The sequence below is a fragment of the Lithobates pipiens genome, unplaced genomic scaffold (genome assembly GCF_037356315.1).
Source record: "Lithobates pipiens isolate NorthernLeopardFrog02 unplaced genomic scaffold, aLitPip1_a1.2 Scaffold_1, whole genome shotgun sequence".
Lineage (NCBI taxonomy): Eukaryota > Metazoa > Chordata > Amphibia > Anura > Ranidae > Lithobates > Lithobates pipiens.
In genome coordinates this window covers 197401977-197423940 of record NW_027507685.1, presented here as the reverse complement: position 1 = coordinate 197423940, position 21964 = coordinate 197401977, and the positions used below count along the sequence as shown (strand labels likewise).

General features: G+C 45.0%; 1 protein-coding gene across 1 annotated transcript in view; it reads right to left on the bottom strand.

The window, feature by feature from the left end:
• Positions 1 to 10018: 10018 nt before the first annotated feature.
• The window catches only part of LOC143981769 (leucine-rich repeat and fibronectin type III domain-containing protein 1-like protein), a 160431-nt gene continuing 148485 nt past the window's right edge, over positions 10019 to 21964 (bottom strand). The window contains exon 5 of the mRNA XM_077479859.1: positions 10019 to 10396. The gene's annotated coding sequence lies outside the window, so the exon portion shown is untranslated. The remainder of the gene's footprint in view (positions 10397 to 21964) is intronic.

Genomic DNA, 21964 nt, shown 5'->3' with positions numbered 1-21964 from the left:
ATTTAACACACCTGCTCCTCATTCACACCTGAGACCTTGTAACACTAACGAGTCACATGACACCGGGGGAGGGAAAATGGCTAATTGGGCCCAATTTGGATATTTTCACTTAGGGGTGTACTCATTTTTGTTGCCAGCGGTTTAGACATTAATGGCTGTGTGTTGAGTTATTTTGAGGTGACAGCAAATTTAAACTGTTATACAAGCTGTAAACTCACTACTTTACATTGTAGCAAAGTGTAATTTCTTCAGTGTTGTCACTTCAATGCGAGTGGAATTTTTGAGGGCTGATTTTATATATATATAGAAAGGCCAGTATGGTGGCCTGAAATTATGGGTGGAGCCCGGTGGTATATAAGCAGCCGTTCGCCCATCCTTCCTCGTCGGTTCCAGTGCGCGATACCTGATACGTCAGATATCAAGGGCCGACTATCCAGACCAGACGCAGTGAGCCTGTTCGTCAGCTCCCGCGTTATTCGTCTCCAAATTTTTTGACAAACCGTCTCCCATCCATCAGAATCCGTAGGTTTTCGCCGTCGGAGTGTCGCTGTACCCGACGAATTTGTCGCTACGCCTCGGGCCGGCTGTCGCAGGTAGGGCTTCGGCACCCTCTTTTCATTATGTTTTCGATATACCGTCATCATGCTTATACTCACGAGCCGCTCGGTCCTTTCATATCGAATGTTTTCGGTGGCCTCGTACGCATGTCACTATGTTCTACTTTCGATGTAGTCGTTATCATCATTCGACACGTTCGATTTCGCCACGTCAGGCGATTCATTCGCAGGTACGGCAGTCGAAACCGTTCGACTGCCCGAGCATTTCTATTTGTAGCGGTCGAATCGTTCGACTCACAGCCGACTGCTTGTTACGACAAGGCAAACAGTCAGCACGTTTCGCTTGGTCTACTCCAGTTCGAATATGTCTCTTCATTCATGCAATTATGTTATGTGTCTCATTTTTCATCTCGTTTCATTCATTTCAGTCCCAGTCATTTCTACTGTTTCAAAATCATTTCTGTCACTAGTCGCGCTCCGGCGCGAATCCTGTTGCACCTCCGGTGCACCGATTCGCGTTGAAGTGCCCCAGGGTTCGGCCTCATTTCTGTACATGCTCCAGAGACTGAATCACTCGCAGGATCACGCACGGTCCCCGATTCTGGTCTTTGTCATGGCATACCATTTCTGTCACTTATTACGCTCCAAATCGAGTCTTGTCGCATTCCTCTATGCACCGATTCGTCCTGGTGCGCCCAGCTGCTACGCCTCATTTCGGTACATGCTCCAGAGACGGATTCTCTTGTAAACCTACAGATCGGTCCTTGAATCCTGTCTCTGTCATGTGACATCATTTCTGTCACTTATTACACTCCAATTCGAATCCTGTCGCATATTGTTATGCACCGATTCATTCTGGTGTGCCCAGCTGCTACGCCTCATTTCAGTACATGCGCCAGAGACGGATTCTTTGTTGCTACCATCAGTCCAGTCGTTGATTCCTGTCTCTGTCATGGGATATCATTTCTGTCACTTATTACGCTCCGATTCGAATCTTGTTGCATTTATTGGATGCACCGATTCGTCCCGGTGTGCCCAGCTGCTACGCCTCATTTCAGTACATGCTCCAAAGACAGGATTCATCTGTTAGGTGCATGGGCTCGTCTTCTGATTCCAGTCTTTGTCATGGGTTTCATTTCATTTCACCTATCACGTTCCGGTACGAATAAATCACATTTACGATCCAATTCGTCCCGGCGTGCCCCAGGATTGGCCTCATTTCAGTACATGCTCCAGTTTCCGTTTCGTGCTCGGTCGCAAGTCTGTGGCATGGCGATTCGGATCTCTGTCATGGCAGATTTACTCATTTCACGGTCACGTATCGCTTCCCGCTTCTAGTCCAGTTGATTCTTCAATGTTGGATTCCTATCGGGGGGCCCTTGCTCGTCAGCCTCATTTCAAAAAAAAAAAAAAAAAAGAGGGGGGAAAATATATATATAATAAAGGGGGTAGGGGGGAAGAGAAGAGAAATTTCATCTGTTTCTTTCATTGGTGTCATTTTTCATCTCATGTCTGAAGTCTCACCTCCACTGTTAGCTAGCCTTCATCAGGTGCGAGTCTCAAACAAAAAACTTCACCTTCATCTCCTCAGGTCAGTCGAGTTCAGTAGGTCCAGCCTGCACCTGGTCGGACGGTGCCTCCTTCGGTAAGCATAAATCATCTAGGGGGAAAACGCCCTTCAGCAAAGCATCCTTCCTTAAAACAGGTATTTCTGTAGGAGTCTCCAACCAGTTATAATCCATGTCACCCCTTGTAGGTCCGTATTAGGAGAAAACCCGGATCAGAGGGCGTAGCCTCATCAGACCCACGTTCTGTTACCATGTCCCAGGCTGACAGCGAGGACCTCACGGCTCCATTATCCCCATCCGTTTCAGAAAATGGCAGTCAAAGGGCCTTCAGAGCATGGACCATTCCCAGGCTGACAGCCGAGCTGAGACGCAGGGGCGTCCCCTTTCCAGCAACAGCCAGAAAGGCAGAGCTTTTCCGGCTCCTGTTTCCTCCCCCCGCGGTGGTGGAGGCTTCGGCTCAGCAGGCCTCATTGGGCTCCATCGCCTCCTCTATCTCGCAGCTCCACACCCTGGTGTCGTCCCTCACAACCTCGATGTCTGATCTACAGGGCCGAGTGGCCCTCCTCGAGACCCACCCCTCTGTTTCTCCGCCAGTGCCAGCATCCCAGCCAGCTGTTAGTCTTCCCGCAGGTATCTCCGGAGGTGCACCAATAGTGTACCCATCTCATTTGGTGTCAGCAAACATCAGAAAAGATATATTAGAGGGCAAGGACGTCAACTTGGCTTCTCTTCTGATCTCGATTCACGAGCTGGCAGAGAATAAGGCGTATACTTGGGGGGACGTATCAGTGGTCCTCAAGGCCAAGGATCCCAGACTAGACAGGAAACTCTCTATCACCGAGTTTTCCCTGGCCTTCGGCATGATGAGGGACATCATTTGCTCAGCCTCCCCTGGCAGAAGGGAGGAGCTAGATCGGTACCTCCATGTGGTAGTTGACCTGGGGTACAAGTACGGCGGGTTTTCATTCTATGACTATCACCGCTCCTTCTCCGCTAGAGCAGCTGCCAGGCTCTCCCAGTTCCAGACCCCTACGGACTGGAGCACCATGGACACCGAACTGTTTTGCCGCCACTTCGCGGGGCTACGGTCCCCTCTGTGTGCAATATGCCAGTCAGCAACACATACTGCGGCCTGGTGCGCTACCTCAGTGGCAGCCTCTCCCTTCGACGGTCCATCTACCTCGGGTACCGCTCAGGGCCTGCAAGCACCAGCTCGCCCGCCACAGACCGATAAGCTAGGGCGCCCAGTTAAGACCATGGGCGGTGCTCCGATCTGCAACAACTACAACAGCGGGTCGTGTAACTTCAGTCAGTGTAGGCTGCTCCATGTGTGCACCCAGTGCCATAGAGCTCACCCCCGGCTCATGTGTGAGGTCAAGCAGCTCAAAAGGTCCTGACTGAGCCGGCTCAATGTCGCATGGCTTAGTGTCTACCTTTCCAGTCACCCTACCCCCTCACTGTCCACCTTCCTCGTCCAGGGCTTCACAGAAGGTTTTCACACTGGACTTGTTTCCCTCCCTCACTGCACGCATGAATGCCAGAACCTACGGTCAGCAGCCACGGATGAACAAGCCATCGACCAACTGCTGCAATCTGAGCTAGATCAGGACTTTGTCATCGGCCCTTTTGAACAGCCCCCTTTCAGCACCTGGCGAGTCAGCCCTATTGGGCTTGTCAAGGGCAAGTTCTCTAATAAACTCAGATTGGTTTATGATTTGTCAGCGCCTCATTCCTCCACGGTTCCCAGCCTCAATTCTCTTATTCCCTCTGAGGAATTCTCCCTTAAATATGCATCAGTAGACATGGCCATCCAGGCCATTCTTAAAACAGGCACAGGTACCTGGCTTTCCAAGGCCGACATCTCAAACGCTTTTAAACTTCTTCCCATCCATCCGTCCCTCTGGTGCTGGCATGGAATCAAGTGGAGGCAGCGGTACTACTTTGCCACTAAACTCACGTTCGGGTCCAAAAGTAGTCCTTGGCTCTTCGACACCTTCGCGCAGGCTCTTGCTTGGATCCTGTTACACGTAGCCCAGTGTCAGGAAGTCATTCATTATCTGGATGACTTCCTGCTGATAGAGCCACCCGGCTCTCCTCCACGAGATCTGGGTAAGTTGAGGGTAGTCTTCAATAATCTTAATGTCCCCATCGCCGAGCACAAGGTGGAGGGTCCGTCGCAGGCTATCACCTTCCTCGGGGTCAGCCTAGACACCAACACTATGCAGGCCAGCCTTCCCCCGGATAAACTGACCCGCATCAGGATGGTCCTGAGGGACTTCACTCATGCCAGAACTTGTACCAAGAGACAACTTCAGTCCCTTCTTGGTATGCTTAATTTTGCTATGCGCATCATCCCCCAGGGGCGCTCGTTCGTGTCACGCCTGTTAGCCTTGTTATCCCACTCTCAGGACCCGGAGCAAGTACTCAGCCTGGATTCCGCGGCTATGGCAGACCTAGCCATGTGGGAGGAATTCTTATCTTCTTGGAACGGAGTGTCCCTGTTCGTCCCCTCCGTGTCCGCCCTTTCACCTCGGGTGGTGACCGACGCGGCGGCCTCCACGGGCTTTGCGGCGATCTTTGGCAACCTCTGGCTCGCAGCCCCCTGGCCTCCACAGATACTGGCTATTCCTGGCTTCACTGAGACGTCCTCCCTGTTTGAGCTATATCCCATTGTAGCCGCTGCACACACCTGGGGCCGCAGCTGGTCGGGCCAGACGGTGGTCTTTTCTACAGATAACCTGGCCACTGCGGAGATTGTTAATAAAGGCAGGTCCAGGTCTCTACAGATTATGTCCTTCCTGCGGCGACTGACCCAGCTCTCATTATTGTTTCAGTTCAACCTTCATTGTTCCTTTGTTCCCGGCAAATTTAATCAGGCGGCGGATGCTCTCTCCCGCTTTAACTTTGTTTCATTTTTTAATCAGGTACCCGGAGCCGAACCAACATCAGCAGCTATCCCGGACTGGTCTCAACTGATCTTGGATTAGCCCCACACTTGTCAGCAGCAACGCAACTCATCGATCACTCCCTCTCAGACAATACCCGCAAGGCCTATCAGTCGGCCTGGAGGGCCTTTAGTCGCTTCACATCATCTCACAATACAGAGTCCTCCCGGGTCAAACAAGTCCTTGCCTTCCTTTCCTACTGCCATTCGGACTTGGCATTATCCTTTAACACAATCCGCTTGTACTTGGCCGGGGTACAACACTTCACGTCCCTCCAGGACCCTACCAAGCCCTCCTTATTTACCTTTCACGCCGTCCGGGCTCTCATGCGCGGCATTCAGAAACGTCGGCCAGTTTCCAGCGTCAAACGGCTGCCCATCACAGGCGAAGTGTTCAGGGACATGTCAGACATTTTGGCCTCTTCACCTTTCGGTCTCCATGTCAGTGTCGTCCTGCAAGCAGCCATACATCTGGCCTTCTACGGCTTCCTGCGGCCAGGCGAGTTTACCTGCAGTAGCCCCTCGGCACGTATGCTGTGCAAGCACCATCTAGTCAGGTTCGAGGACCACTTCATCTTGCACTTAGCGGTTTTCAAGACACAGCAGCTTGGCCCAGGGACGGACATACATTTCTATAAGACCTACAACCGCTGGTGTCCGGTTACTGTCCTCTCCCGCTTGTTGACCCTTTTGGCTGATCAACCAGGGACTGGCCCACTTCTACCCTTTCACTCAAAACCTCTCAACGCAGCCCAGTTCATGGAGCATGTCAGGATACTCCTGGGCATCCTTCACCTCAATCCTGCGCACTACTCAGGACATTCGTTTCGCATCGGGGCAGCTTCAACGGCCTCCCGCCAAGGGGTCCCGGTCCATGTTATTAAAAAGTTGGGTAGATGGAAGTCCTCCTGTTTTGCACGTTACGTACCCAATCCGCAGATTGAGATGGCCCAGGCCTTTGTCAAGCTTACCCAGTAACAGTCTGTGTTCAATAAAATGCTTCCCCTACCTGAGTGTTTTGCCCCCTTATTTTGGTATACCGTACGTTAGACCAAGGCACACTTTCAGGTCCATTTCAAGTAAGCGAGTTTATGTTATCCTTGTCTGTCATCCTTATCCGTATCGGTCAGAGGGCTCTACACCATAAATAGAAAGGCCAGTATGGTGGCCTGAAATTATGGGTGGGGCCCGGTGGTATATAAGCAGCCGTTCGCCCATCCTTCCTCGTCGGTTCCAGTGCGCGATACCCGCCCACCCGCCCCTTTTATCAGGCCTTTACTCTAGCACACTCCTCATATGAGTACTCATTTCACCCATTTCATATTTATTTCATTTTAAGGTATGCCCCCTTATTTTGGTATACCGTACGTTAGACCAAGGCACACTTTCAGGTCCATTTCAAGTAAGCGAGTTTATGTTATCCTTGTCTGTCATCCTTATCCGTATCGGTCAGAGGGCTCTACACCATAAATATATATATATATATATATATACCTTAATCCCACTGGTTTCTGAGGCCGCGTACACACGCAGGGACTGTTCGCTCAACTTTGTCCGTCAAACAGTTTCAGCAGACAGTCCACTCAAAATTAGCATGGACGGACTTGCCCACACACGACGAACGAACAGTCCGCTGAAACCGTGCGCGATGACGTGAACGGCACGTACGACGGGACTAGAAAACGACGTCCTATACACTGCAATGCAACCTTCGGCGTGTAAATTCTTTCTGAGCATGCGCGAGACTTAGTTTGACGAACAAGCCTACACACGGGCCTACACACGGGCGGACTGTCCGCTCAAACCAAGTTTGAAACTGTCCGCTGAAAGCCCATACACGAGCGGACTGTCCGCCGAAACACTGTTCAGCGGACAAAGTTGAGCGAACAGTCCCCGCGTGTGTACGCGGCCTGACAGTTTTGTGCTGATGGCAGTGCTTGGCATCTTCTGTTGAGTTGAAGTAAGCACGATGTGTCTTTCGTCTGCTGCATTAGGTTTCCTTGGTTGACCACTGCATCTATGGTCCTCAACTTTTCCCATTTCTTTCTGCTTCTTGAAAAGAGCTAAAACAGCACACCTTGAAACCCCAGTCTGCTTTAAAATCTTTGCCTGGGAGAGATCTTGTTGATGCAGTATAACTCTGTGTGTCTTGTTACTGTGCTCAGTCTTGCCATGGTGTATGACCTGTGATATTGAAATGTCTTCCACATTAGCAATGTTTGGCAGCTCCTCATCTAATTTTAAAACCCATATACAGCGGTTTCTGTTTAAGATAATGACCGTATTTCAACCTACATATGAAATTGATGATCATTAGCACCTTCTTGATATAATTGGTTAATCATGCACCTGACTCTAATCCTACAAAATACCTGACTTTGTGCAAGTGTTGATGCTGGTTTGAAGCCAAAGGGTAGTCACACCAAAAATTGATTTAGATTTTTCTTCTGTTTGTTCACGTTTCATTTTGTAAATTGATAAAAAATAAACAATTGAAATATATATTTTTGAAAGCATTCCTATGTTACATAATTTCTTCACACCTGTCTGAAACATTTGCACAGTACTTTGCATGTACTCCATATTGTATGCTTTGCTTATATTTTGCACACGACCACCCTAGTCTATCACATACTCACATTCCTGAGATTCTGATGAGAAAATAGCTTATGTACTGCTTTCGTTTTTCTATTCTTTACCTGAAAGAGATTGTAAACCCTTGTAAACCCTTACAATGATGTGACTAGCCTCAGGTGATACACTGAGATGAAAAAATCCACCTACATAAGTTGTACCCATTTATCTGCAGCTCTCTTTTCTCTACAGCCTTCTAAAACACACAGATCAAAGGCTTTCTCAGCTCCAGCAAACAGGGGGCAGGGATTTGATGTCATACACTGCACAGCATAGAGCAGGCAGCTGAGTGTAATCTGAGACATGAGTGAAAGGAATGACCACACCCCTTTCTAAACAGTCTCATTGAGAAACATGCACAGCTGAGACTGTCAATCACCTTATGTGTGCTGGAGGTGGAGTGTAGCCATCTCCCAGGACTCTGTGCTGTTGGTATATAGAGACTGTCAGAAGTGACTCTTGCAGATAGCAGAGGAGTGACTAAGCAGACAGAAATCATACTGGGCGGCACAGTGGTGTAGTGGGTAGCACTTTCACCTTGCAGTAAGAATGGTCCCTGGTTCAAATCCCAACCATGACACTACCTGCCTGGAGTTTGCATGTTCTCCCTGTGCCTGCATGGGTTTCCTCCGGGTTCTCTGGTTTCCTCCCACACTCCAAAGACATGCTGGTAGGTTAATTGGATCCTGTCTAAATTGTCCCTAGTATATATGAATGTGAGTTAGGGACCTTAGATTGTAAGCTCCTTGAGGGTAGGGACTGATGTGAATGTACAATGTATATGTAAAGCGCTGCGTAAATTGATGGCGCTATATAAGTAACTGAAATAAAAATAAAATACTATGTGCTTTGGATTGAGGCAAGTACACACTATAGAAGGATATGCTCTGTTTTATTTCAGAGGTTTACAATTGTAATTTTAATGTGACACCTATGTATGCATCTGTATAAAAAAACTACGCTATATTACCAAAAGTATTGGGATACCTGCCGTTACACAAACATAAATTTGAATTGCCATTCCAGTCTTAGTCAATAGAGTTCATTATTGAGTTGGCCCACCCTTTGCAGCTATAACAGCTTCAATTCTTCTGGTTAGGCTGTCCACAAGGTTTAGGAGTGTGTCTATGGGAACGTTTGACCATTCTTCCAGAAGAGCATTTCTGTGGTCAGGCACTGATGTGGACTAGAAGGCCTGGCTCACAGTTTCTGCTCTAGTTCATCCCAAAGGTCGGGTTGAGGTCAGGACTCTGTGCAGGCCAGTCAAGATTCTCCATCCCAAACTCGCTCATCCATGTCTTTATGGACCTTGCTTTGTGCACTGGTGGGCAGTCATGTTGGAACAAGAAGGGGCCATCCCTAAACTGTTCCCACAAAGTTGGGAGCATGAAATGGTCCAAAATGTCTTGGTATGCCAATGCCCTAAGAGTTCCCTTCACTGGAACTAAGGGGCCAAGCCCTACCCCTGAAAAACAACCCTGCACCATAATCCCCCCTCCACCAAATGATTTGGACCAGTGCACAAAGCAAGGTCCATAAAAACATGGATGAGCGAGTTTGTGGTGGAGAAACTTGACTGGCCTTCACAGAGTTCTGACCTCAACCCAACAGAACACCTTTGGCAGGAACTAGAGTGGAGACTGCGAGCCAGGCCTTCTTCTCCAGCATCAGTGCCTGACCACATAAATGCGCTTCTGGAAGAATAGTCAAACATTCCCATAGACACAGTCCTAAACCTTGTGGACAACCTTCCCAGAAGAGTTGAAGCTGTTATAGCTGCAAAGGGTGGGCCAACTCAATATTGAACGCTACGGACCAAGACTGGGATGCCATTAAAGTTCATGTATGTGTAAAGGGCAGGTGGCCCAATACTTTTGGTAATATAGTGTATATTGTGCCAAATAAAGTCTGAAGAGTTATTTGGAAGGATGCTATTTGGAAGGTTTCTTTTTGTGTCTTATCCCAACTGCAGTAGTTATAACTATTTTGCAACCACTGATCAATCTTAAGCTGTCCATACACCTATAGATGATCTGCAGATTTTCTATGGTTATTAGATGGAAAAAGTGGGAGATTCCTCCATCCACACAGTTTAGAGAACTTGGAGAAATCTGTTGCACTTTTTCCATCTAACCATAGAAAATCTGCAGATAATCTATAGGTGTATGGCCAGCTTTAGCTTAGGCATTGCCTATCTATAACATTTCCAAGACTGTGATATTCAAAGTTAGACATTTCATTGCTACTATTTTTTCTGTGATAGGACATGTGATTAAACACCTCCTGGTCTATCTAACCATATTCATGACAAGAGCTTATTTAGAGGACAAGCTTTTATTACAAAACATCTGGGTGGTTTACAAAAATTATATATAAAAAACTAGAAAAACATCTTGGAGTTCCGTGGGAATTAGAAATGATTTTGAGGTTGTTACTGTCCAAGGTGGTTTGAAGAAGAAAGTGTTGGGGGGCTGATTGTGTTGTGAGAATAATATGGAGCCGCCAAAAGAGGGGGGGGGATCAGAAACTTCATCCAGCTCATTTCCATGGAAACAAGTCTGTAACAGCGATCCGACGGCAGATGAGAGGGTAAGGAAACAGCCACAATGTAACCTCTCTCAATGAATCAGCTTTTAACCATCTGATGGCCGATGGGGTTTCCGGCAAATCCACATCCAACTGGCCTCTTCATCCTTATAACAGAAAACACAAACAAACACTAAATAAATAATCTGGGCAATCAATAATTTATTGCATGCTCATCTGAAAAGCAGCAAAAAACCCCACCCTTGGGTACTTTAAGAGATCAAATGCTCCCGTTTCCTTCAACAAGTATTTTTTATGATGGTTTTGAGATTGGAGGCTTTTGCGGACAAGTTACGCATCTCAAGAAGAGAGACGCCTGGGGCACAGATGTAGAACATAGTGAAAGACGTTTAGATAGACCTACTTTTTACCAGTCAGAGCAAAGTACTGAAATCATATTAGACTTATAATAATGGTAATCCTTTCCAGGTTGATATCATTAGATTTATTTTTCTCTACACCTCTTTTTGGACAAAAAAATCTTGGAAATCAGGAGTGCCCCCAATTAACCAAATATCCTTTATTTTAGGTATATCTTTGTAAAAAAAAGAAAAAAAAAAAAAGAAATAAAGTAAAATAATAAAAAAAAGAAAAAAAAAACCCTTGTACAGGTTTCCAGACTAGCCTCCTATTTATTAAAGTCAGATGCAGGGTGGAGGCATCTGGGCATTTGCATTAGCTGGCATCAGCACTGCACCCCAGTATGCAGGTAGGACTACAAGCTTCATAAAGATAAATGGGAGAGCCAAGCTGGAGAGATTTAGTTCATAATAGATACCTGTGTAGCCATATTTGTACTTGTTATTTTATTTTTTTAAACCATATATTTTTATTAAAGAATTTAGAAAAATAAAAAGCAATATATAATATATATGTGTAAACACAGTAATATGTATACAGAGAAGAGGTGGCAAAAGTTGGTAACAGTTGCATTTCAAGAAATAGAGTAGTCATGTACAATAGAAGAGGTAAAAGGTATCCAAGCAAAAACTTTAGGAACCCATATAGGGGTTTTTAATGTAGATGTACACAGTTACTTTAAAGCTGAATTCCAGACTTACCTTAAGGCTCCATTCCCACTTGTACAACTCCAAAAGCTGCGCTGATTTTGGAGTGCAACTATGGTGAAATTTTGATGCACCTTTGACACAATACTGGATGGGTGCAACTTGGAAATGACTTTGGCCTTGACCAGTGATAATGGACAACTGTTGCACACAGGTTGCGTTGTATAACATTCAGATACAACTTCCATGCAACTTCTGAAGGTTTACATTGAAGCCTATGGCCCTCAAGTTGCATGAAAGTCAGACCAAAGTAGTGCATGAACTACTTTGAAGCTACTGCCACAAGTTGCGCATATACAAATGGTTAACAGTGGTGGCCCATCCATAAGGGGTGCCGCCCCCCTAATCTGTGCGCCTGGTCCCTAATTTACATTCAGGGCATCGGATGCATGGATTTCAATATTTTTTTTTTTAAGCACATGATTAGAGCTTGTGGCTCCAATTGGCTTAAAAAAAGGGTGGGCAGAGCACCTCACCCTGAGCCCACCCAGTTGTGTGACAATAGTGAATTAAAGTTGTTGCAAACTTTTCTGTGTGAGTTTTAGCCCAGTTTGCTTTTAATGTGCAGGCTTTGCAGGGAACAAAAGAGGAAGTAAACCCATCAGGGTTTAATTCCTCTTTAACATTTGTTATGGTCTTCCTGATTCTCCTCTCGACCAATCAGGAAACATGTCTTAAAACCCAACTGGCCGAGAGGAGAAGCGGTCATATGGGCTGCCGAGGAGGAAGCCGTTGAGGAGGAAGAGACACAGGGTGAAGCTGCTGTGAAGCTGAGGAGGAGATGCATTTGTAAAGCCACCGAGGAGGAGCCCATGACCTAGAGGGGTAAGTGCGGGGCTGATGGACGGATGAGCGTGCAACAGGAGGGTGCCCTGATTGACTGACAAAACGGTGGGTGTGAATGGAGCAATAGTTGTTTAGGCTCCTTTCCTGTAATTACATCGCTTACTCTGATTTCACTGTACACTGTGAGCTTCTGGCAGTGTGCATTATAAGGTGCAGTAAAACAGAGCCTGCCTTATTTCCTGGATGGAGGACATCCAGCATCATCTATCCAGATCACTGTCCCTGCTCACCCTATTCATTCAGCACTTTAAATTATGGAGGTTCAGTGTCATTTGTGGGTGTTACCTAGGGTGGTCTACATGTAAATTTAGCCTGTCTAGGAATGCCCACTTCTCCAGACTGAAACCTATCTATCAAAACATTTTGATATTTGCATGGAGCCAACCTACTGCTTCCATCAGGCCTGTGGGGCTCTTGAGAAGAATATGGAGGTACCCTCCCACCAGCCACGATCTGCATGAATTGTATAGATAGGAACAGGAACATAGTGATGACATCACTATATCTAAAATAAAGTACCTAATAAAAAACAAAATGTTTTATTTAAATAAATAATTAGCATGTTGATTGGGAGGGGAGATCCAGGGAAAAAAAATATAAGAAGATTAAACTTCAGCTTGCCAGTCCACTTAAAGGTAATAATTAATTAATTTTGGCAGATTAAAGCAGGATAAATCATTATGCCAGAAAAAAATTATATTGGATATATACTTCTTCAAATTGAACAAAATATCCAGACAGTCATAAACTTTGACAAACATTTGGGTGGTTGCTATGGACAAAACCTACTGTTGGGTTTAAGCATCCCTCCCCAAAATATATTTATAATGCTTTAGATCAGGGGTTCTCAAATTTATAAACTGCGGCCAATGGTAGTGTCAGAGTAAACAATGTTCAGCGTCAGTAGAAGTAAAAAAATGCCTCGGGTTAGTGTCAGCGGGAGGAATAGTTCCCCATCATCTGTATCATTTTTGTCAATGGAGAGGAATAGAGCCTCATCATTGGTATCAGTAATAAGAATATTGCTCTGTCATTGGTATCAGTAGGAGGAATATTGCTCCGTCATTGGTATCAGTAGGAGGAATATTGCTCCATCATTGGTATCAGTAGGAGAAATATTGCTCCATCATTGGTATCAGTAGGATGAATATTGCTCCATGATTGGTATCAGTAGGAGGAATATTGCTCCATCATTGGTATCAGTAGGAGGAATATTGCTCCATCATTGGTATCAGTAAGAAGAATATTGCTCCATCATTGGTATCAGTAGGAGGAATATTGCTCCATCATTGGTATCAGTAAGAAGAATATTGTTCCATCATTGGTATCAGTAGGAGGAATATTGCTCCATCATTGGTATCAGTATGAGGAATATTGCTCCATCATTGGTATCAGTAAGAAGAATATTGCTCCGTCATTGGTATCAGTAGGAGCAATATTGCTCCGTCATTGGTATCAGTAGGAGGAATATTGCTTCATCATAGGTATCAGTAGGAGGAATATTGCCTCATCATTGGTATCAGTAATAAGAATATTGCTCCATCATTGGTATCAGTAGGAGGAATATTGCTCCGTCATTGGTATCAGTAGGAGGAATATTGCTCCATCATTGGTATCAGTAGGAGAAATATTGCTCCATCATTGGTATCAGTAGGATGAATATTGCTCCATGATTGGTATCAGTAGGAGGAATATTGCTCCATCATTGGTATCAGTAGGAGGAATATTGCTCCATCATTGGTATCAGTAAGAAGAATATTGCTCCATCATTGGTATCAGTAGGAGGAATATTGCTCCATCATTGGTATCAGTAAGAAGAATATTGTTCCATCATTGGTATCAGTAGGAGGAATATTGCTCCATCATTGGTATCAGTATGAGGAATATTGCTCCATCATTGGTATCAGTAAGAAGAATATTGCTCCGTCATTGGTATCAGTAGGAGCAATATTGCTCCGTCATTGGTATCAGTAGGAGGAATATTGCTCCATCATTGGTATCAGTAGGAGGAATATTGCTCCGTCATTGGTATCAGTAAGAAGAATATTGCTCCATCATAGGTATCAGTAAGAAGAATATTGCTCCATCATTGGTATCAGTAAGAAGAATATTGCTCCATCACTGGTATCAGTAAGAAGAATATTGCTCCATCACTGGTATCAGTAGGAGGAATATTGCTCCATCATTGGTATCAGTAGGAGAAATATTGCTCCATGATTGGTATCAGTAGGATGAATATTGCTCCATGATTGGTATCAGTAGGAGGAATATTGCTCCATCATTGGTATCAGTAGGAGGAATATTGCTCCATCATTGGTATCAGTATGAGGAATATTGCTCCATCATTGGTATCAGTAAGAAGAATATTGCTCCGTCATTGGTATCAGTAGGAGGAATATTGCTCCGTCATTGGTATCAGTAAGAAGAATATTGCTCCATCATAGGTATCAGTAAGAAGAATATTGCTCCATCATTGGTATCAGTAAGAAGAATATTGCTCCATCACTGGTATCAGTAGGAGGAATATTGCTCCGTCATTGGTATCAGTAAGAAGAATATTGCTCCATCATTGTTAGTATCAGTAGGAGGAATATTGCTCCATCATTGTTAGTATCAGTAAGAAGAATATTGCTCCATCATTGGCATCAGTAGGAAGAATATTTCTCCATCATAGGTATCAGTAAGAAGAATATTGCTCCATCATTGGTATCAGTAAGAAGAATATTGCTGCGTCATTGGTATCAGTAGGAGGAATATTGCTCCGTCATTGGTATCAGTAGGAGGAATATTGCTCCATCATTGTTGGTATCAGTAGGAGGAATATTGCTCCATCATTGGCATCAGTAGGAAGAATATTGCTCCATCATTGGCATCAGTAGGAAGAATATTGCTCCATCATTGGTATCAGTAAGAAGAATATTGCTCCGTCATTGGTATCAGTAGGAGGAATATTGCTCCATCATTGGTATCAGTAAGAAGAATATTGCTCCATCATTGGTATCAGTAAGAATATTGCTCCATCATTGGTATCAGTAAGAATATTGCTCCATCATTGGTATCAGTAAGAAGAATATTGCTCCATCATTGGTAGCAGTAGGAGGAATATTGCTCCATCATTGGTATCAGTAGGAGGAATATTGCTCCATCATAGGTATCAGTAGGAGGAATATTGCTTCATCATTGGTATCAGTAAGAAGAATATTGCTCCATCATTGGTATCAGTAGGAGGAATAGTACTCCATTAGTACCAGTGGGAGGAATAGTTCCCCATCGTTGGTGTCAGTATAACGAATAGTGTTCCACCGCTGGTGAGACTGGGAGGAATAATGCCCCATCATTGGTGTCAGTGGAAGGAATAGTACTGCATATCAAGGGGGGGGGGGGGGGATAGTACCCCATCAATGTAATCAGTGGAAGTGATAGCGCTCCATCATTAGTGTCAGTGGAAGAATCATGCTCCATCATTAGTGTCAATGGAAGCAATAGCTTCCTGTCGTTGGTGTCAGTATAAGGAATGACATTGTTGGTGTCAGTGGGAGGAATAGTGCCCACCGCTGGTATCAGTGGAAGGGATAGTGCCCCATCATTAGTGTTGGTGGAGGAATAGTACCCTATCCTTGGTGTTAGTGGGAGAAATAGTGCCCCGCTGTTGGTGTCAGAGGGTGGAATAATGTCCCATCAGTGGTGTCAGTGGGAGAAATAGTGCCCATCATTGATGTCAGTGAAAGGAATTGTGCACCATTATTGGTGTCAGTGAAATAATGCTCCATAGTTTGTTAGTGGGAGAAATAGTGCTCCATTGATGACGTACATGTGAGGAATAGTGCCCCATTGATGGGTCAGTGGAAGAATTATTGCCCCATCATTGATAATAGTGAGAGAATTAGTGCCACATTATCTGTGTCAGTGTGAGGAATAGCGCCCCAACTTTTTCCTCAGTAAAAGAAATAATGACCCATCATTGGTATTAGTGCGACCAATAAAGGGTGTGGTGGGAGCAATATAAGACATATTTATGGTCTGCCTAATCGAAGGTATGCCAAGGATGTGCTTTGGTTTTAATATAACTGCATTAATCAGTGTCTCTGTTTCCCGTCTCAAGATTCTGGGAGTTATTAGAGTACATTATAATCACTTCCAGCCACTAAGAGAGAATAGAGGAAGGTATCACTGCAACCAATACAGTGGAAATGGTGCCAAATGGTCAATTGTATTAGTTAAATCTTGATATAGGCTACAATATAAATAATGTATGATTTTTTTTTTTTTTTTTTAGAACACAAGAGACAATTTTTTTTATTCGTTTTAAGTAGAGCGAGGAAAGGAAAACCTCAGAGATGTATTATTAAGGCTCTGCGAGAAAGCTTCTTCTCACTTCCCAGTCCAATGACTCTATGGGAAATGAGGGGAATCCCCCCAAACATCCAACCCTCTCCCCCTACAGTAAAATCCACACAGAATTTCCTTCTCCAGTCTACAGTGTACTCAAAACTAAAATAATGCTGCATGGCTGGAGTTCTACCCTAAAACTAAACCTGTGATTGGGTAGGGGGCATTCAAATAACTATATATTCTTAACAAGCAGAAGATGAGTTGCCCCCGATGTTAGGTACGTGTTAGCACTGGGAGGCAGAGCTGGTGCATACCTCCCAACTTTTTGAGATGGGAATGAGGGACACCTATCATCAAAAGTATGCAGGCATAAGACACGCCCCCTTAAAGGAGAATCGTACAAAAAACAAGATTGGTTAAACACACAAGTGCTTTTTTTACCACTACTATTCCTTTATATTGGCTTTTGGAATTTACAAATGCAGCAATTTAGAAATGAGATGAAAGGTTTAGCACTGGGAAACACTTTTTGATAGATAAAAAGTACATTTTATATACATTTATATGCATCAGACAAAAATGAGGGACAAATGAAGAGGAATGAGGCCCAGAGGGACATTGACAAATCAGGGACAGTCCCTCAAAATCAGGGACAGTTGGGAGCTATGCTGGTGTCCCAATCATGTGATAGCTGTGATTGTTTCTCATTGCAGTCACATGATCGACAGCCTATCCTGGCTAGTGCGGACAGCTTTGTTAGTGTGTTTTAAGTGCACTGTGAGTACCCCTCAGCACACAATCCTGGATGCCCATGGATGCATATGTACAGCGATGGCTCGGTATTAAAGTCTAATCACCCTGCCATCGTATATACACTATATTCTGAAAAGTATTGGGACTCCTGCCAAACACGCACATGAACTTTTATGGCATCCCAGTCTTAGTCTGTAGGGTTCAATATTGAGTTGACCCACCCTTTGCAGCTATAACAGCTTCAACTCTTCTTGGAAGGCTGTCCACAAGGTTTAGGAGTGTGCTCTAATTCATCCCAAAGGTGTTCTATGGGGGTTGAGGTCAGGACTCTGCACATGCCAGTCAAGTTCCTCCACCCCAAATTCACTCATTCATTACTTTATGGACCTTGCTTTGTGCACCGGTGGGCAGTCATGTTGGAACAGAAAGGGGCCATCCCCAAACTGTTCCCACAAAGTTGGGAGCATGAAATTATCCAAAATGCCTTGGTATGCTGACGCCTTAAAACAGGGGTGTCCAAACTACGGCCCTCCAGTTGTTCAGGAACTACAATCCCCATCATGCCTAGTCATGTCTTTGAATGTCAGAGTTTTACAATGCCTCATGGGATGTGTAGTTCTGCAACAGCTGGAGGGCCGTAGTTTGGACACCCCTGCCTTAAAAGTTCCCTTCACTGGAACTAGGGGGCCAAGCCTAACCCCTGAAAAACAACCCCACACCATAATCCCCCCTCCACCAAATTATTTGGACCAGTGCACAAAGCAAGGTTCATAAAGACATGGATGAGTGCGTTTGGGGTGGAGGAACTTGACTGGCCTCCACAGAGTCCTGACCTCAACCCGACAGAACACCTTTGGGATAAATTAGAGGGGAGACTGCGAACCAGGCCTTCTCATCCAACATCAGTGCCTGACCTTACAAATGTGCTTCTGGAAGAATGGGCAAACATTCCCATAGCCACACTCCTAAACCTTGTGGACAGCCTTCACAGAAGAGTTGAAGCTGTTATAGCTGCAAAGGATGGGTCGACTCAATGTTGAACCCTATGGACTAAGACTGGGATGCCATTAAAGTTCACGTGCATGTAAAGGCAGATGTCCTCATACCTTTGACACTATAGTGTATATATATATATACATCATGGGGAAAGCCATAGGGAAGTCCCCATCAAGTCCCCGTGTGTCAGAGGGGGTGGGGTCATCAGGTGGCGTCACACAGCGGGAGCCTCCCGTGGATGTGGAGTGGCCCAAGAACAAAGCGGGAAAGAAGACGCTGCGGAGGAAGATGCTGGACGAGAATACCGGAGCAAGAAGCAGAGGATCGAAGGAAAAAGAAGAGGAAGAAGAAGATGGACTAAGAAACTGAAGGAAGAAGGAAGGAAGAAGACCCGAAGAAGATGGAAAGAAGAAGAATTTAAATAAAGGAATTGTCAAAAACTGGCTCTTGTCATTTTTAACATTTTTGACACTTTTTTTGTGAAATGGTATGGGTACCCCATTACCATTTCACACGGGAGGGTGGGATCTGGGGGTCCCCTTGTTAATGTTAAGATAAGCCCCCCCACGTAGACCGCCACCGGGCAAGGGTTGTGGGGATGAGGCCCTTCTCCCCATCAACATGGGGACAAAGTGCTTTGGGAGGCTACCCCAAAGCACCCTCCCAATGCTGGGGGCATGTGGCCTGGTACGGTTCAGGGGGAGCGCTCTCTCATCCCCCCTCTGTTCCTGTGGGCTGTCAGGTTGCTTGCTCAGATAAGGGTCTGGTATGTATTTTTGGGGGGACATTTAAAAAAAAGTTTGGTGTGGGGTTCCCCTTAAAATCCATACCAGTCCTGAATGGTCTGGTATGGATTTTGAGGGGGACCCCCACGTCATTTTTAAAAAAAAAAATTGGTGCAGGGTTCCCCTTAATATCCATACCAGACCTGAAGGGCCTGGTATGGAATTTAGGGTGACCCCCACACATTTTTTTTTAAATTTTGGTTCAGGGTTCCCCTGTGGGGAAATCCCCATGCAGTTTTTATCACTGCCATTTTTATCACCGACAATTCATTGTAGCCGCGAGTAGTTTTAAATTAGTTTCCTTTAGAAATGTAATTTTGCTGTCAGACTGTTATAAACACAGGAAACATGCGCCCCTTTACAGGCGTACAATAGACACCCCCCAGGTACGAAATTTAAAGGAATATTACACTTTTATTGTTTCACTTTAAGCATTATTAAAATCAGTGCTCCCGAAAAAAAACTTCAATTTTTAAAACTTTTTTTTGCATTGATCCATGTCCCCTGGGGCAGGACCCAGGTCCCCAAACATGTTTTATGGCAATAACATGCATATGAGCCTTTAAAATGATCACTTTTGATTATTCATGTTCGTGTCCCATAGACTTTAACGGTGTTTGCGTGTTCAAACAACTGTTTTGCCTGTTCGCATGTTCTGGTGCGAACCGAACTGGGGGGTGTTTTCGGCTCATCCCTAATTAGAAGCTACTAGGGACTAAGACAGACTAGATAAGCTGCCTCTGAGTTCCAGTGCCACACCATGGTTTCAGCTGGCCACGAGCGATTGCAAACACAAGGGACAGAACATGGAAGTGTGTGTGTGTGTGTGTAAACACACAAATACGTGTTTTGTTTTGAGAGCAGTGACAGATCGTGTGTTCCTATAAGCTAGGAACCACAATCTGTCACTTCTTCTAGTTGGTCCCCTCCTGCTTCAGTTAGAATCACCTCCCAGGGAACACAGTTAAACCCTTGATCGCCCCCCCCCCCCCCCCCCGTGTTAACCCCTTCACTGCCAGTGATATTTATACAGTAATCAATGCATTTTTATAGTACGCATTGCTGTATTAATGCCAATGGTCCCAAAAATGTGTCAAAATTGTCCGATGTGTCTGCCATAATGTCGCCGTCACAATAAAAATCTCAGATCACCGCCATTACTAGTAAGAAAAAAAAATAAAAATGCTACAAATCTATCCCCTATTTGTAGACGCTATAACTTTTGCGCTAACCAATCAATATACAATTATTGCAATTTTTTTTTACCAAAAATATGTAGACTAATACATATCGCCCTAAATTGAGAAAAAAACTGCTTTAAAAAAATGGGGATATTTATTATAGCAAAAAGTACAAAATATTGTGTTTTTTTCAAAATTGACGCTCTTTTTGTTTATAGCGCAAAAAATAAAAACCACAGAGGTGATCAAATACCACCAAAAGAAAGCTCTATTTGTTGGGAAAAAAGGGCTTCAATTTTGTTTGGGTACAGCGTCGCACGACCGCCCAATAGTTAAAGCGCGCAGTGCCTAATCACAAAAAATGGCCAGCAGCTACAAACACTGTAGCTGCTAACTTTTAATATTAGGGCACTTACCTGTCCAGGGATCCCGCAATGTTGGCACCCCAGCCAATTTTCCCATTGGCTCTCGGTTGCAGCCGCCGCCATTCATGGTAAGGGACACAGCCAACAAAACCTTTTGGCTTCATAGCCGGCTCGCTACTGTGCATATGCGAAGCGTGCTACAGTTTCTAACTGGCCCGGCGGTGGAGGAAGAAGGAGGGACCGAACTTCCGCGGGACCTCACGCATCTCGCCACAGCCAGGTCTCCCGGGAAATGAGAACAGGTACCTGTCAGAAACAGGTACCTGTTCCTCTTCTGCCTGAAAGGTGCCAAATGTGGTGCCAGCACTGCCAGAGGGGGAGAGGAAGAAAACAAGTGGAGCTTCCACTTTTGAGTGGAACTGCGCTTTAATCTTTTCTTATATAAAGCTTGTACAATTTCTAAACTGGTGTGCATCTATATACTCTATGGTTAATGGTATACAGTATGCTGGCTGCAGTAGTTCCATTGCTCTGACTTACTTTGTTTAGATTACTGGTTAATTTCCCAGGAAGGGAATCCCCTCTGTTCGCATTGGCCCTGTCCTGGGTGGAGGCACTGCCAACTTTATTATCAAACCCATTCTTCCACTTGAGACAATGGGAGTTATTTATGAAAGGCAAATCTACTTTGCACTGCAAGTGCAAACTACAAGTGCAAAGAGCACTTGAAATTGCGCTGAAAGTGCACTTGGAAGTGCAGTCGGTGTGGAGCCGAGGGGGACATGCAAGGAAAATAAAAAAAACAGCATTTTAGCTTGCACATGATTGGATGATAAAATCAGCAGAGCTTCCCCTCATTTCAGATCTACCCCTCAGATTTACAGCGACTTCCAAGCGCACTTTCAGTGCAATTTCAAGTGCACTTTGCACTTGTAGTTTGCACTTGTAGTACTCAGTGGATTTGCCTTTCGTAAATAACTCCCAATGTAACAATGCAGTTAGGAGCCTGAAAAAAGCATAATCACCTCTAAACAGGATGTGCCTAAACAATTATGGTGGGATCACCGACTACTGTATTATTTTAGTGAAATCTGTCTTTTGTGAGACATCCAAGCTGTGGTGCCTAAAAGAATATAATCATTGTAATTTTCTTTGTTATAACACTAAGCCTGATCAGTTTACCCTCCCACTTAAAGCGGAGGTCCACCCTAAAGTGGACCTTCCGCTCATCGGAACCCTCCCCCCCCTCCGGTGCCACAATTGGCACCTTTCAGGGGGGAGGGGGGTGCAGATACCTGTACAGTACAGGTATCTGCACCCACTTCCGGGATAGCTCTCTGCGGAAAGGGG